The following is an 11,863-nucleotide window of genomic DNA, read 5'->3' as shown; positions in this document are numbered from 1 at the left end:
CTTCCCTGTACAAAAACCACAAACCTTATATTTGAGGCCGCCCACTTTTTCCATTATGGCAAAAGCTTTCAAAACCGTTTTTCAAAAAATCTTCCAAATATCTGATGGGCGCGTATTACGCAAGACTTCCCTTCCCCGAAAACACTTTAATAAAAGAGCAGAGACTACCTCAGGCTACTGTGGAGGAGCGGTCTCTGCGGCACATCCTACACCCCTCTCTCATGCGAGTCCCACATTGTCCCTGAGAGGAAGTCACAGCAACACAGCCACCACACGCCATCAACAGGTAAAGAGCCCTATTTGTGGATGCTGCCAGCGATGCATAGCTCTGACACACAATGAAAACGGCATTATTCCTGATGCCCGCTGGTTTGGATCAGCAACAAAACCTCAGCTCGGTAAATAAAAGACGGCTTGCAGCACGGTGGTTTTTCTGTAGAAAACAACGCCGCCACGCCCCCACACTCACAAACCTGCCTGCGAGGTATGAGCAGATCAAAGAACGTTTCCACTGCAGTGTGTCAGCACCCTGACCTGCTTTCCAGCAGTTTCACTGTCACCAGCCTTCCAGGAGATCGACACAGAGCATTCAGACATTATAATACATTATCCACTTACACATGCTTTATACATCATACCCAAATCCATTTACCCCCCTTTACACAGTGCACCCAATCAATTTATATCTCTATAACTGCACTTGAGAGATTATTGGAGGACCTTTCTCTGTCCTTCACTGGGAGGTGGAGCCTGCTAGCACCTTGACACAGAACAGCTGGAAACGGGAAAAGCAAAAGGTACAGGACTGGATAAAAACGGGTTTACAAGGTAGCTGTGAAAACCGTCTCTGTAGTGATGTGAGCATCCATACCCTTCAGTCACTGCACAGAAGCTTTAACGTCAAAACCTTGAGTATTACCTGAAGTGATGATAACAAGTATGCACCCTGACTTTGAGAATCAGCCAATGTACACATTAGGCTAATCTTCCCGTACTGAATGGTGTGTCATCCTCCAATACACTCGCATGCAGCCAAGGGCTATTTTTCACACTACAAATCCCACAATGCACCAGGAAAGCAGACACCAAACAGGACAGGTGCATCTCTGCAATGTCAGCTGAGCAACTCATAGGCATCCAGTAAATTGCAAGGTATGAGAGTGACAAAACCAGGGGACCCCGCCCGCATACCTGCTCCGACCCCTGCGGAATAACGCTAATCCACCCTGCTGTGTAAACTACAGTAAACAAAATTTCAAAACTACAGAGAAGAGAGACGGGAGAGCAGAGGGTGAGCTTCACTGAGAAAAATGGGTCAGAGCTGTGCAGAAAATGCCTAATACAGGGCCAGGGCTTCTTATTTTCATACGCTCTATTTTAAAACTTCCTTTGGAAGGAGGGCGGGAAGCCAAAACCTGCCATTCAAAACAGTGTGACAGAGCGATCCCTTTTCTCTGCTGACTGGAAAGCCATAGAGGAGCAGTGTGTGAGACAGAGGCCTCTCCGCCCGGTGGGGCTCCAGGCAGACAGCCTGCACAGTGCCCAGCAAAAACAGCATCCTGCTTCTTCTCAAACTACAGCGCACAGACGTTACCACAATCTACCCGATACCGAGGTCAGGCCAAAATGCACGCCAGGCCCATCTTAAAGGATGGTAAACATAATGTGTGATCTGCTGATAAGGAGAGTAAGAGCTGGCGCTCATAACGCTCCGTTTTGTTTCTGCAGAACAGATGACACACCAAGTAGCCATCTCTTATCGGAAACCATGAGCGCGTCCACCGCCGCGACAGTACAATCATAAATCTCCGCTGTGAAACCTTCCGAGAACTGAAGAGGAGCACGGCGACTGTAAGAAGGGAAGCCCAGCAGCAAGACTGATTCAGCTCTGCTCTAAGCAACCCACACGCTCCCCAACCCCAGACCACATACATTCAGTACAAGCACATTTACACGGTCACAGCAGGAATTAATACGGATCACAAAAGAGTCAACAGAGATGGGATACCGACTCGAAAAACCACACAGGTTTGGGTTTCCAAATCAACGGCACCCAAGAAAACAAAGACACCTCCACATGTATGTGCAAGGGTTTTACTATTTTACAATAAAGCAGTACTTCCTGAAATCATCCACACCGAGCTATAGGATTAATTCTGACTGTCAAACGAGAGTAGAACAAGCAGCACGGGAGAACCGGTAAATGGGAAACAGAGGAGAAGTGTTTGCCGTATCTCAGATTACATGTTTAGAGCAAACCTTGCAGCCTCGGGGGGGAAAAGAGGGCCTTGCTCTGCAAGCATTCCTCAAGTCCTCACGCAGTCCAACACGGACGAGCGAGGCCGCCTTTACCGTAGCAGCACGCAGCGTAGCACCGGGCCGTTATTTCAGTTGTTTAAAGACAGGCGCTGCGGCTCTGTAGCACGGGGAAAGGCGTGTGGATCCGTCCTGCACGGCGCACAGACTGCGTCCACTCCGGCCCTTCAGTAACTGTGGGAAAGGAAATACCCCACTTGGCAGAGGAGCGAACGGCAGGTCAGCAGCAGCCTCCCCCGGGGAGGGAAGCACGCTGCACAACATCAAGCGAGATTTGCCATTTTTTTTTCCTGCTCCAGGGAGAGGGAGGGGGGAAAGAAAAAAAGAGCAGAAACAGAAGTCGGGCTTTCGTTACTGCACATGAGGGCAATCGAACCCCCCCACCTCCCCCAACACACACACACACACACACACCCCGCGACCCCCCACCCGGCACGCGCTGGGGGACAGAGTAGGGGTGTAATGGGCCCGCTGAGAGGGGCGGCTGAAATGAGCCAGAGAGGAGCGCACAGGCGCACAAAGAGCCCATTGCTGCCCTGCTATTCGCAGCGCCGGAGCGGCGACCCGCGACTCAGACCCCACCGCCGGGCCGCTCCCCCTCAATGAACTCATTCACACGGCGGGGCCACGCGCGACAGGGCCGTCCTATCCAATCACAACACACATATACCTGCGGGTAAGCACGGCCCTTCAGCTGCAGCTACCGCTCATTACGGTGACCTCCTTTAAGATGATCTCTTCTACGGGCTCTTTGCTGAGTGTCCACCGAAACCATGGCATAAAAAAAAAAAACATTAGCTGGAATTCCACACAACACAGTGACAGTTGATCGGAGGGGTGTAAGCACATTCTTGCTGATTCCTTCTTAGCTGCAGCAAGGTTTACAACCTTTTTAGCGAGGCCCTTGAGAGGAGAGATTCAAGGTGTTTGAGTACTGGCGTTCAGCGGATATCACTGTAAGTAGCCACCACTTTTTCCCTAAATTGTTATACAAAAGAAGCCCCCTCCCTGCGCACAGTATCCCTCCCACCCACACCAGTTTCCAAAAACAAGGCGCCCTCAGGCGGGGACGGCGCTACACCCGCAGCGGCGACCCCTGACCTCCTTCCACGTCCCTTGTTCTTCAATCAGAGGTTTCCTCCTCGGTGTCAGGCACCAGTCACACTGGGAGACTGTCTAACTGCCTCGCAGGCCGGGGAAATTTAAACAAATAAAGGGACTAATTGGCAGTGGACCCTCTGAAGCCTGCTGGCAGACGCCCCAGTTAGCCTGCATGGCCTCTCTCTCTCTTGCTCTCACACACACACACACACACACACACACACACACACACACACACACACACACACACACACCGCAGCAGGAAAGCAGGGGGTGGGGGCGGGGGTACACTGCACAAACGTACATACTGGAGCCAAGCAACATGGACTAGCAGCTACGGCACTAACCTTGTGTTCTGAGTATACAGGTTCAGTCCTCAGGTAGAAAAAAGACTGCTGGGGGTATGAGCTTGAGCCTTTTTAGGGACCTTCAGTAAAAACACTTCTGAAATGAACGCCAGTCCAATAACCTTACACACCCCCGAAGAGAGCGAACACACAGACCAAGAAAGCACATTTCCAAAACAACAGCAGACAAGAGAACCCTGCGAACCCGCGCTGCCATATTCCTTCATGGCGAAAATATTTACAAATTGGTTTGATTTCCCTGCACTGAGGCTCAGACCACCTTGGGCCACAGGGACGGCAGTTATGCGTGGTGTACCTCAGATTACAGGCCTGAGAGAGGCGAGCTGAGCACCCGTGAGTCTGCAGGGGCACCCGCTTCCCCTCCTCCCGCGAGGGCCTCCTCACCCGGACAGGACAGGTGTCCCGCACCGACCCGCCGCACACCGCGCGTTTTCACAGCCTCCCGTTTGCCCTCGCCCTCAGCGAACGCCTCGCTTCGGAAAATCGGTGAGGCCGTAAGCAAGCTGACATTCATGCTGGGGTTTAGAAGCTTGGATATAAGCTATGGAAACTTTACTGAGGGCCCGGACTGAGCGCAGAAATATTTACACAGCCTGCGTGTCACGACCGCCATTTCAGCGCGTCATCAAAGTGGCCTGTCACTGCGTTAATGTCACATCACTACCGTGTCACTGTCAGCTCCACCGAGACCCAAGCGCTAAACACGGAGACGGCCACACCGACTCCAGCCCAGTCCTCTTTCCCCGTTCTTTATTTATGTTTTTTTTTTTTTTAAGTATTAGTCAAGTACCCACAGGCGAAGCCAGCTGGTCGACTTTCCCTGTAAAGAGTCTTGATCACTCAGATCAGACATAGCATCCCATGACTAACTGTAAATCGGCACAAAGAAACGGGATTTGATAAGTCATAGCAGAGGCTTTTGTTTCCTTTTCTGCGTGAGCTCAGCGGCCCGTCCTCCTCCGAGTGCAGTCTCCGAGTCCTGCCATTCGCAGATCCCGCCTGTACACACTGCAAGACATTTACGAGAACGTTTAATCCTCTGGTCTTATCTGGGCTTTAATTTCCTTTTTGGCTTGCAATATATCTGGAAATGTGGGGTCAGGAAAACCTGTACATTCAAGTCAGTTCGGTTCAAAGAACAGTAGTTAGCCTGTCACTGCGGTCTTCCAGGGCAGTCTCTAAAACCATTAAAATCTGGAGACAAGACGAGCTACAGATGCATCTGCTGCATTACGCATGTCTGTTTCAACACATCGTACTTCCTACACCATGCTGACCTAATGCTACAGGTTTAATCTCTTTCTGCAGGGAAGGAAATCTGTCCACATGTTAATGACTGCGGCTCATTCTACTTGTCCCGGCAACGTCCATAAAACCACATTTCAAGACTTTCAACTTGACACTCTATCATGGAATTAAACATGGACTGCACAAAAGCTCCAACTGGAAACAGGCCTTAAATTCTTCCATACAACATTCTGTTTTATATTGGCTTGTTCTTGCTTTAGAAGTGAACTGGCAGGGAAACCTTGAGCAGGGAAGTAGAGCTCAGACTATGGTTCGATAGGCCTCTTCTCTTCTCGCCACAGCAACAACAGACTTTCGACACCTTCATCGTGGAGGGGGATTTTACATGGAGCGGAGGGGGATGAATCACTGGCAATCACTGTGCGTGTGTGTGTTTGTACGTGGGCGCGTGTGTCTGCGTGTGAGTGTGTGTGTTTGTGCAAGTGCGTGTGTGCACGAGTGTGTGTGTCTCAGTGTGCATGTATGAGTGTGTGAGTGTGTGTGTGTGTGTGAGTGTGCGTGTGCGAGATCTAATCAGTGCAGGTTTCAGTGAGTGCGTTCTCTTCCTGATTCACTAAGAGGCCGGAACGGAGACAGAGAGCTGAGTGAATCAAACTGAGCGTGAAGACTGGCTGTGTTACAATCCTGCAGTGTTTTCGGGGGAATCTTCTCTCCTGTTAAACATGCGACAGTACAGCTGATGGAGCAGCTGGTTTCTTTAAATCCAAAACCTGAAATCCAAACCTGAGCTTCACACCAACTGTGCGCGTGTGTGTGTGTGTGTAGCATGTGTGCATATGTATGTCTCTGTGTGTGTTCATGCGTGTGTGTGGGGGGGTGGTCAGGAAATCAAAAATTCTTGAGTGCGGCAGCACACAGCTGGTGGCTGATTGGAAGCAGGCTGGGGTAGCGGCTCCCTGGGTCGCCCCACCTCTCTCAGGGCACTGCAGGACACCGGGAGGTCTCACTGCAGGGAGAACTCAGGGAGAACTCACTGCAGGGAGAACTCACTGCAGGGAGAACTCACTGCAGGGAGAACTCTCAAAAAACCACCAAAAACACCTAAACCCCCACCTCCATCTACTCATGAGCAAGAACCCAAAGGCTGGTGGGTTTGTGATTTTTATTTCCCTCCACAAACACTGTAAATAACTGGCTGAAAGCCGCCCAGCAGGTTCGGTCTGTCCTTACCGTATAAGGCTCTGGCAGAGGGGGGGAATGTAAGGAGCGGTTCAAGGGCGAAGTGCTCTCTCAGCTTGCTTACACTCCCCCCCCCCCAGCTCTGTAACACTACATTTCTGTGGGCAACAAAACACCGAGTTCACCTAGAAGCCACCGGGGAATGGAAGTCAAGCACGGATGCATTCCGCTGGAGAGAACGGCAACCGGACTCAACCTGCAGCCGTCGGTTAGCGCAGTAACGGCTAATCAACCAGGCTGAACTAACGAACAAAGCAGGTAACTCGCTGCTTGCAACTCGCACCTCTTCTGAACGCGACACCAGCCGTTCCACAGTTGTAGTACTGCTTCTGTGCTTTTATCTGTGACCGAGAGGCAGGCGCTGCAAGCCGAACGCTGGAACACAAGCCGGTGGAGCGCGGCGCCTGTCTCCTCCACGGCCTGCGGGGGACTATGAATGCTCAGGGCACAGACTCATTCTACAGCTGGGGGGTGACTCAGTTTCCAGGCAGGGTAAGTACAACAACAACAGTGGCTGGAGCCTCTGGGTTTAGAGTTAAACCACCCTGCTAAAGACTGAGAGGCAGAGTCACACAGCATGGAATTTCATTAACAATAATAATAATTTTAAACAAATATCCTTTGCTGGGTTGGGGGGTGCAGATCTCCATGGTGACATGAGGGCTCCGTGCTCCCCGCCCCCCATGAACCAGCGAGCATTTGAATGCATCAGGCTTTTAATTGGACCGGCTGAACACCTCTGTTGCGGTCCAGAGAGAGAAAATCGGGAGGTCGTTAAAAGCAGCTGGACCGAGGCCAGCACTGCTCTCCTTACGCTGTCTGCTCGGCAGGGCACGCCTCGCACCTCGATTTGGGGCACCAGAGCACCCCCCCACCACTGCACCCCTGTCTGCTAAACCACCCCTCTTTAACACCCACTTCGCAGGAACAGCGAGGCCCGTTACTCTAGATGCAGCATTCAAAACAAACAAATACAAGCCCTCCAGTAAATTTCCCCATGCACTGTCCACAGGATGCATCTGCTCCAGGTTAGTGGAACTACTGACTGAAAAAAATGAAATTAACATCTAACACCAGCGGTGACACTTCCAAGCGGCTTTGCCAGGGAGGTCGTAAATAAGGCATCGCTTCGCATCATCTGGTGCTTTCCACACCGCGCATCTGCTGAGAATGTTCTCTGTCGCTTCTGAATCACAAAAAAAAAACCACTCCTGCACACTGAAGTTACATGTGAGCTGTTCCCCAGCCCGGCTTCGGAAAATGAGGACGTGAAGAGGATGTGAGATTCTGGGAAAGACACAGAAGGCCTTATCCTTGGGACAACATGCCAGAGTATCTCCTCCTTTAGAGGAAATGCCTTCCTCTACTGCCATCGCTCAAATAACAACTCAGAAGATGGAAAAATGCAAAATCACCTTTGGGCGATATAATGACCACAAGCAAAAATTACTGCATCGTGTCGAATTTACATTATGAATAATTATGCATGGTGCAATTGACATGTTTTGCTATCATAATAAAATTTTAGAGCTGGTTCTTCAAACTGCTTTCTTTTATTTCCATCCATTCACATTAGAAAGTGATCCATGCTATCCAAGAGTCCCACTTCAGAAACTGCCATCCACTGAAAGGGGTACTTGTCATCACTGAGCGTTGCAGAGGAGCTGACATACAGCATAAGGTCTATACACACACACACACACTCACACACTCACACACACACACACACACACACACACACACACACACACACACACACACACACACACTCACACACTCACACACACACACACACACACACACACACTCACACACACACTCTCACACACACTCTCACACACACTCTCACACACACACACACACACACACACTCACACACTCACACACTCACACACTCACACACTCACACACACACAGTCTATACATAACCTTTCGAAAGAACTACCACTCTTACACGTTTGCAATCTTCACTCTTCCTACCATGGAAAATTAGGATGGAATTAGGGTAACTGTCCTCAAAACCTTCTCAAATTAACATTTACACGCTATGCAAATATGCCCAAGTTTATGCTGAAGCCTCTACATAAAGTAAAACAAACCTGTGGGAAAAGGATATCGATAAAGTTACCGCATTCAAAAGGGCCTTGGCTTTACACTCACGCTGTCTGCACCAATCAGTGCATCTGCCGCAGTCATTGGTTTCTCTGGACTGCTGAAGTGTTTGACTGTTAATTTCAGAAACTGCAGGAGATTCAGAGCGGCAGCCCTGACCTCCGCCATCCCGACATGCAGGACAGGGTGTTCTAAGGGTTTTCCCTATCTGAAGCAGCACCTGCAGCTCGGTGCTGGATTTCATTTAGTAACAATTAATATCAGTGAAACGGCGCTGGCCAGCTGCTGCCCTGCTAGGCGGCCGCGTTCGGCGCTGGTTCATCTCAGGACCCTGGTCTACCCCTGGTCTACCCCTGGTCTACCCCCCCCCCCAGTGCCTCACCAGTACTGTAACAGGCACTAAACCTGCTTTCCATTCACTGGACTCCAGGAAGGAGGGGAATCTGCTCTCTGCTCTCCTCAGATTTCTGTGAATCATTTGAAAGCAGGGGCGAGAGTGAAACTGATAGTAACCTCAGGTGAGTGGTTGAGTAATGTCCACCCGGCTCTGCAAGCCTTCTCAAAGCTTCCCCTTGCTGGGGAACCTCCCCCCCCCCCCCCCCACTTCCCCTCCTACTACAAGCATTCTACGTCGAGACCACAGCCTACGCTCAAAATAGAAACTTCAACAACAAGAAAAATGTTCACCTAAACCACTAATCATTCTGTTTTCCTGCTGCCAAGAACTTGATGTTTGAATTAAGAAAAAGAGGGGGAGAAAAAATTCAGAGTAAGAAAATAAATAATTTTTAAAATTTGCAAAAACTGCCTGCAGCACAAATGACTTCAAAGTAGCCAGCACTGAATGCTTTTAAATGTGATGTGACTCTACCCTGCTGAGTGTTCTAATAAGTACTGGATGTGTTTTTGGGGTTCTTTGGCAAAAAACCAGAGTAAAAGCTCCTACTTCTTTCCGTTGCAAACTATACAATCTGACTCCAAGGTCACCCCAGCAGTTCTGAAAATCCCTCGCCCTTTTGAATGCCAAAGCTTTATCAGGAAAATGTACTCTTTAACCTTCAGTTTCATCACGGATAAGTGTGGTTACATAGGAAAGGTACCAAGATGAATTGCTGCGTGGGAAATGGTTGATGTTTTAAGTCATTTAAGCAAACATATGGAAATTCGTATTCCTGTGAGAAAGCCTAGAGCTGGAGGCATTTTCCAGTCGACTGCATCCAGTTCACGCCGCTGCCGTGTAGCTTTTGCCACGTGAAGCTCCTCGTAACAGTCGAGCTGTCAGCAAAACCGCCACGGCGTTCACTGCACAAGAGTCCCGGCGTAATTACAGATCCAATGCACCGAGCACAGCCCGTAACAGCAGAGGGTGTGCTGAAGGCAGGGTCCACCAGCCGTCTCAGACAGGACCAGTGAACTGCAACAGTCCTGAACTCCACATGCACCCAATTAACCCTTCGGACACCCGGTAACTTCAGAAACATGCAGTATGGCAGGCATGTGCGATATGGAACCCACACCCCGCAGACCGACACACACACACACACACACACACACACACACACACAGAGGAGCTTTTGCCTCGGCACTTTGTGCTCCACACACAGTTATTTATTATTTCCTCCACAGCGAGGCAGAGCAGGCCCTGTTGTATTTGGACGGACCCTTGGGCTGAGGTCCGTTTTTTTTATCATGGGAAAAGGCTGCACTGTCACATCCAAAACAATTTATCGAGAGGCAGAACAATACAGGGTTCAGAGCTCAGACGATGAGCGGCCGAGGGGACGGGGCTCGCTGGAGCGTCCCGCAAGGGGGCCAGATAGACGTGACGGGCTTCCGGCCCCTCAGACGGAGCGGAGGGACATCGCGGCGGGGGGGATGGGGGCGGGGGGAGTGAGGGGGTGTTCTCCTTCCCCCTCCCCAGGCCTTGTCTTCTCCAGGACTGCACTCTCAGCTGCTCTGACTGACATGTCTTATCTGGGTCTCCCGTGGAGGGGGATGGGGGTGAAGGGGGGGGGGGGGTTAACACAAAGTGCTGCTAAAACAGCCGCTGCATTTCTGTTTCCCACCCCCCCCCCCACCCCGTCGCCCCTCCATAATCCACAGGCCGGCAGACACCGAGAGAGCGAGACCGCACAGTGAGACGGATGGAGCCGTGGGCCCACCGACGGCACAGACAATCCGTCTGACAGCAGCAATGTGGGGGGGGGGATGCACGCGCTCAGAAACTGCCACCATATTACAGTCCGCTCACACTCGGTGTGACCAATACAACCGCCACACTTTCTACTGCTGGGGGGATTTACAGCGGCCAGATGTTAATGAATTAAAAACATGTCCGATTCATTCGGAAGGCCCTTCATAAACACTTTGTTGCGTTGCTTGCTCTAATAGTCAGGGCCGTTTGCGTGCTGCGGAAGTCCTTAGCGTGCTTGTCAGCCACGGGTGCTTGATTCCAAAAGCACAAATAAAAGCGACTGGCACAGGAGGAGGAAGAGGCACACAAAGCCTTTAAGCGAATCTTCCTCCTTTCTCCGCAAGTACGCAAGTTGCTTTTGTTCAGCCGGTGTTGTGTATCAATCACAAAGTGCCAAGTGCTTGACCATTCATACCAGTGAATTACTAACAAAGTTATGGTGAACTGTGTGTATCAGAAGCACTGGGAGGTTTACAGAAATGCTCCAGTGCTCTTTCAGTGGCCTGCTGGGTGGCAGAAATATGAAGGCTCATGACTCTTGTTTTTATTCCACACAGCAGAGCATGACAACAAGGAAGTCCGATGTGAATGCCTGCGAGTTACCCCAGAAAGACGGTGGCCAAGCGAAGGAGTCGCAAGCGGGGGAAAGCGATCTGATAGCTACGAAAGCTAGAGCTGCTGGAGGGGGGAGGCAGGGGGGCGGCAGGGGGGCGGGAGGGGGGCTAAAAAAAGGTTCAGAAACAGTTGGTTCTGATAGATTTTCCGACAGGGGTTGCACAGGCTGCTCGGCTTCGCTGGCTCTTTGCCTAGCAACAGATTCCTGCACTATATGACTCACAATCTGATTATTTGTTAGCTCCGGCCCCATGGAAACGACCCCCCGGTTGACCACTTCCGGGTCGAGAGAGCAGAGCAGATTCTCTCGCCGGTAGTTAAGATCCCTCCGGTTACTGGTTATGAACCGGAAGTCTCAGCCTAAGCTCAGCCTATGGACAGCAAGGCAGAGAGATGGCAGTATTGGGGCAGCAGTGTAGCGTAGTGGCTAAGGAGCACGACTCGTAACCGAAAGGTTGCCAGTTTGATTCCCCAGTTGAGCACTGCTGCTGTACCCTTGGGTAAGGTGCTTAACCCAAAACTGCCTCAGTGAATATCCAGCTGCATGCAAGGATAAAAAAAACAACTGTAACCCATGCAAGTCGCTCTGGATAAGAGCGTCTGCTAAATGCCTGTAATGTAATGTAATAATATTGGCTCTCCTCAGTTAAGCACGGCGATTGGCAGGATA

General features: G+C 50.7%; 1 protein-coding gene across 1 annotated transcript in view; it reads right to left on the bottom strand.

Moving 5' to 3' along the window:
- The window catches only part of tab2 (TGF-beta activated kinase 1 (MAP3K7) binding protein 2), a 40,853-nt gene that overhangs the window by 14,429 nt on the left and 14,561 nt on the right, over positions 1–11,863 (bottom strand).

This window comes from Megalops cyprinoides, chromosome 17 (genome assembly GCF_013368585.1).
Source record: "Megalops cyprinoides isolate fMegCyp1 chromosome 17, fMegCyp1.pri, whole genome shotgun sequence".
Taxonomy (NCBI): Eukaryota; Metazoa; Chordata; class Actinopteri; order Elopiformes; family Megalopidae; genus Megalops; species Megalops cyprinoides.
This window is presented reverse-complemented; position numbering and strand designations above follow the sequence as displayed.